Here is a 6,492-nt window from a genome sequence, read left to right on the forward strand (position 1 = left end):
TCTAAATGAACAATGAGTCTCAGTCCAAAGCATCAATTGTTTAATCTTTTCCATAGAAGATGCCTGCCCTGCTGAGTTGCTCCAGCATTTTGTGTGCGTTGCAAATGATGTTTTGGGCCAAGACCCTTTTTATTTTGGAAAGTGGCCACATGCACCAAGGTACAGTGGAAAACTTTTCTTTTGTAAGTCATCCAGAAAGACCAGTTCATCACATCAGTACATCAAGGTAGTACAAAGGGAAAAACAATAATAGAATGCAGAATAAAATGTTACAGATGAAGAGAAAGTGCAGTGAAGGCAGACTATAGGGTACAAGGCCAAAACTACGTAGATTGTGAGCTCGAGTCCATTCTATCATACAAGAAGTCTGTTCATTAGTATCACAACAGTGAGACAGAACTATCCTTGAGCCTGGTGGCTCATAATTTCAGGCTTTTTCACTCTCCTCCTGATGGAAGGGGGAAGAAGAGAGAATGTCCAGGTTGGGTGGGGTCTTGAATTAGGTTGGCTGCTTTCCTGAGGAAGCAAACCATTCGTGTCCATGGAGGGAGGTTGGTTTCTGTGATGTGCTGAGCTCCTTTCCTACTCTATGGATGTCTATAAATCCCAGATTCCCATTTGCTTTACAGTTGTTACTTCGTCAAAAGCACCTCTCATTCTCTCAATCAAATTGCATCACTTCACTGGACACATAGGGCTATGTGTAATTACCCTAGGTAATTTCTAAAGTAAGTACATGCTCGGCTCAGCATTGTGAGCCAAACGGTCTGTATTGTGCCGTAGGTTTTCTATGTTTCTATGTTCTATGTACATCTCTATTGAAATTTGATTAATGATCTGCCCACAAGACAAGCCCATCTGTGTCATCTGACAATCCTCTTCACTGTTAACTATACTTCCAGGCTTTTCAATTTTGCAAACTGGAGTATTTTACCCCACGCACCAATTAATGAAAAACCAAATGAAAAATATTGTAGTCCCTACTCTGACCCTGGGGGTTGTCTCAAAGACCAATATACCAGAAAAGACAACCAACAAAAGCAATATGGTGTGCATGATCACCTGTGGAGGTGCAACATGAACTATGTCAGACAGACAGGACGTAAACTCTCAACTCATTATGGGTACACAAACTGGCAGTACGGAGACATGATCCACTGTTGCTGATCTCGGTACATGAAGACCAAGGAGGACACTACCGTAACTCGGACACCATGAAGGGTCCGGCATAGGCAAACACGAAGCAGGTACAAGAACTTTTTGAAGCGTGGTTCTCTTCTGATAACTTTGAAAACAAACATATTGAAATAGATGCCATCTACAAACCCCTAGAAGTCAAAGAAATGCCAGCCAATGGAATTCAAAGGTCAACTGCAGGGGTAACTAATCACGAGCAAGTGAACGAGGGGGCTATATAACGAAAACACCAACAACTGCGGACTAAGGATGTCATCTCAACTAGTGATAAAACGTCTGCAGGCTCAGCGAAAACCACACCAAACAAAAAGTATCATTGGATCCAGGAATCACCTGGGGAGGTCAGTGGAAGAGATCAAGGATCAGCCAGGATCAATTGCAGAGCAGTCTCAATGAGCCTCCCATTTCTAGATTCTCAATGTCAATTAACTGGCTTTGCTTACCATATAGCATAGCTCTTCTTGCATTGAGTGGCACGGTAGCGTAATATTAACAATACTTTACAGTATTCAATTCCCAAAGCTGCATGTAAAGAGTTTGTATATTTTCCACGTGACCACGTGGGTTTCCTCCGAGTGCGTCGGTTTCCTCCCACAGTCCAAAGACATACGATTGCTAGGTTAATAGGTAATTGTAAATTGTCCCGTGATTAGGGTACAGTTAAATCGCAGTATTGCTGTGCGGCAAAACTCAAAGGGTCAGTAGGGCCTATTCCTCACCGTATCTCAATAAATAAATTGTGATTTAAAAGACCAAATTGTTAAATACACTAAAAATATTCTAAAATTACATCACAGTGAATGAAGACTGAAACACAAAAGACTGCGGATGTTGGAACCTGGAGCAAAAAACAAGAAGCTGGGGGAAGTCAGGTCAGGCTGAATTTATTGGAGGGAGATGAACAGTTGAGATGCTCATTACCTGGACTGAAAGATAAATGGGGTAGCCCAGCCCTCTTTATATTGGCTATCTCTCCTCTTATCCTTCTGTCCACCTGCAAGGTCTCAACCCGAAATGACAACTGTCCATACACCTCTACAGATGCAGCCTGACCGCAGAGTTCTTCCAGCACCTTGTTTGTGCTGCAAAAAATTAAATTCGAAACTGCGAGTTTTCTGATGAACTAATAATTTTACCTGCACCAACTTGAAGTTATCACTCTTGTTGGCCAAGATTTCCAGCTGGAGTTTCTTCTCTCGGAGCTCCATACACTTCTGTTCTAGTTGGGTCCTGGTGGCTTTGGCCTCTGTCAAGGCTGCCTGTTGCTCCCTCCCAATTATCTCAATCACCACTCTCAGGGCCTCATCAAGGGATTCTGTCATCGCAGAGAAATGGTTGGTGATTTCCAGTTCCACTTTCTGAGAGGTTCTCTGAAGAGAGACAAGAGAATTTTCAGTTGAGGAAAGGGACAGAGGAAAGCAGCAGGACTGGAAGTCTGGGCTGAGTACAGGGCAACGGTGGGAAACTTTGTCACATGGTGCGAGCAGAATCATCTGCAGCTTGATGTGAAAAAGACTAAGGAGCTGGTGGTGGACCTGAGGAGGACTACGGCACAGGTGACCCCTGTTTCCATCCAAGAGGTCAGAGTGGACATGGTGGAGGATTACAAATACCTGGGAATACAAATGGACAATAAACTGGACTGGTCAAAGAACACTGAGGCTGTCTACAAGAAGGGTCAGAGCAGTCTCTATTTCCTGAGGAGACTGCGGTCCTTTAACATCTGCCAGACGATGCTGAGGATGTTCTATGAGGCTGTGGTGGCCAGTGCTATTATGTTTGCTGTTGTGTGCTAGGGCAGCAGGCTGAGGGTAGCAGACACCAACAGAATCAACAAACATATTTGTAAGGCCAGTGATGTTGTAGGAGTGGAACTGGACTCTACGGTGGTGTCTGAAAAGAGGATGCTGTCCAAGTTGCATGCCATCTTGGACAATGACTCCCATCCACTCCATAATGTACTGGTTAGGCACAGGAGTACATTCAGCCAGAGACTCATTCCATCAAGATGTAACACTGAGCATCACAGGAAGTCATTCCTACCTGTGGCAATCAAACTTTACAACTCCTCCCTCAGACACCCTGTGCCAATAGGCTGGTCCTGGACTTATTTCCACTTGGCATGATTAACTTATTATTTTATTATTTATGGTTTTATATTGCTATATTTCTTCACTATTCTTGGTTGGTGCCGCTGTAACAAAACCCAAATTCCCTCAGGATCAATAAAGTATGTCTGTCTGTCTGTCCGTCTATTCACATTTCAGATGTTATATACAGCTCATCTACTAACTTCATGAGAGGATAACCCTCTTGGTGACTTCCATCATTTCTGATCTTTTAAATCTTTTTCCTTCGGGAGAGGGAATCACAAACTGGAAGGTATAGGTTTAAAGTGAGAGGGGAAGATTTAAAAGAGACCTGAGGGGAAACTTCTTCACATATAAAGTGGTGCATATAGGGAACAAGTTGCCAGAGGAAGTCGGTGAGGCAGGTACAACAACACTTTAAAGACAGTTCGACAGGTACATGCATAGGAAAGGTTTAGACTGGGGATATGGATCAAATGCATTCAAATGGAACTAGCTGTGAAGGGCAGCTTGTTCAGCACAGCACAAAACCATAGTGGTATATACAATACAGGTGATCCAGGTTCAATTCTCACTGCTGCCTATAAAGAGTTTGTACATTCTCCCCATAACTGCATGGGTTTCCTCCAGATGCTCTGGTTTCTTCTCACAATCCAAAGACCAAAAAAGAGAAAATCAGCAGATGCTGGAAATCTGAGCAACACACACAAAAAGCTGGAGGAACTCAGCAGGCCAGGCAGCATTTATGAAAAAAAGTACATTTGATGTTTTGGCCGAAACCCTTCGGCAGGATTGGAGAAAAAAGCTGAGGAGTAGATTTGAAAGGTGGGGGGAGGGGAGAGAGAAACACCAGGCAATAGGTAAAACTTGGAGGGGCACGGATGAAGCAAAGAGCTAGGAAGTTAATCGGTGAAAGAGACAGAAGGCTATGGAAGAAAAAAAAAGGGGGAGAGGAGCACCAGAGGGAGGCAATGGGCAGGCAAGGAGATAACATGAGAGAAGGACAAAGAGATGGGAAATGGTGGTGGGGGGAGGGAGAGAGGCATTACTGGAAGTTTGAGAAATCAATGTTCACACCATCAGTTTGGAGGCTACCCCACAAAATAGCAGAATATAAGGTGTTATTCCTCCAACCTAAGTGTGGCCTTATCCTGACGGTGGAGGAGGCCATGGATAGACATATTGGGATGGGAATGGGAAGTGGAATTAAAATGGGTGGCCACTGGCAACTTGTTCCATATAGGCACCACAGTTCTGGCAGACGGAGCGTAGATGCTCGGCGAAGCGGTCTCCCAATCTACGTCGGGTTTCATCAATATACAGGAGGCCATCCTGGGAGCCAAATCCAAAGACCTACTGGTTGGCAGATTAATTGGTCATTAAATTGTCCCATAATTAGTCTAGGATTAAATTGCTGGACAATGTGACTCAAAGGGCCAGAAGAGCCTATTCCACAATATATCTAAATAAACAATCATAGACAAGATGGCTGAAGGGCCTGTTTCCTGTGCTGTACTACATGCACCACTCACTCACTGTCTCCTCCAAGTGCCAGGTATGAAGGGAAAGGAGTCCGATACACATTTGCAGCTCTAGCTATTAGTGAATAAATACTTGATAGGAGATAGAGATTCATAACTAATGCTGAATAGATGGAAACTACTTTAGTCACAGAGCCATAGAGGCCCTTCAGCCTAACTCATCCATGCTGACTGTTTTGCCCAGTGTTTCTTTCCCATCTGCCCATGTTAGACTCAGAGATCTTGAAACTTCTCCTATCTTATGTTCTTATCGCAATGGATTTTAAAATGTCACTGAAGTGGCCAGCTCAACCACTGTTTCTGGCACCTCATTCCACATACCCACCTCACTTTGTCTGAAACTGCTGTCCTATTTTCATGAAATAGCCTGGTTCTGATTACTTTCTGAGATGAACTGAAATTTTTCACTTATTACAGAAGGAGAGAGAAGGAAGCAGAGGTCAATGCCACCTGCTGACAGAGAACTGCAGGAAGGAAGGAACAGAAGGCCCTTTCAATTCCAAATGGGAATTAAGCAGCAGACCCACAAGTCAGTCCTCATTAGTGGAATTGAGGTAAAGAAGGTCAGTAGCTTTAAAATCCTTGGTATTAACTTGTCAGAAGATCTGTCCTGGTACCAGCACAAAAGTGCCATCAACAGCACCTCGATTTAGCATGTCAACAAAACTTTTGACAAACTACTATAGATGCAATGTGAAGAGTTTGTTAACTAGTTGCATCACAGCCTAGTATGGTAACACCATCACCCAAGAATGGAAAAGTGGTGGAAGTAACACAGTCCATTAGAGACAAAGCCCTTCCCATCATTGAGTACATTTACATGGGAGCATTGAAACAAGAAAGCAGCATCAATCATCAAAGACCCCCAACCAGGCCATGTCTTATTGTCAATAATGCCAATGGGCAGGAGGTACAGAAGCCTTAAGTTCCACACCAACAAGTTAAGAAACAGTTATTACCCTACAACCATCAAGCTCCTAAACCAGAGTGGATAACAGCATTAACCACTACTCTAAACTTCTATTACCAACAAACCTACGATATACAGATGCACTTTCAAGGACTTTATACAACTCATGTTCTCTCCATTTTTATTGCAAAGTTTGACTTCTTTTGCTGTTAGCTGTTTATGTAAAGTTTTCTGTAAAATTCCATTGTTTCTTTTTTCCAGTAAATATGTTCAAGAAAATGAATCTCAAGGTAGTGCATGGTAATATATACATACCTCGATAATAAATTTACTTTGAACATCGACCCAAGGTGTCTAACTCACCACAATAGAGTCCATGTTTTGCTGAAGTGATCCAATCTCAAGCAATGTCTCCTGCAGCTGTTTTCCCATTTCCAAGTCAGTCTTCTGAAGTTCCTTCTGCAAGATGAGAAAGCAAATAGTGACAATGGAGAAGCAGGAACTGTCCTCAGTGGAGTCACAGCAGGAGGCAGAGGGAGGGACTGGGACCAGAAGTCTAATCATATCTCTGGGCTTGATACAGCTCAGTACCCAACTTCATGAGAAGGCCACATTACAGGTAACCTGTCCTTTCTGTCTCAAGGCTTGAAAGACATTGATCAAACATTTGGAGTACTATCGGGAATTTTGGTCCCCATATCTAAGAAAGAATATGCTGGCATTTGAGAGGGTCCAGAGGAGGTTTACAAGAATG

The sequence above is a fragment of the Hypanus sabinus genome, chromosome 23 (assembly GCF_030144855.1).
Source record: "Hypanus sabinus isolate sHypSab1 chromosome 23, sHypSab1.hap1, whole genome shotgun sequence".
Taxonomy (NCBI): domain Eukaryota; kingdom Metazoa; phylum Chordata; class Chondrichthyes; order Myliobatiformes; family Dasyatidae; genus Hypanus; species Hypanus sabinus.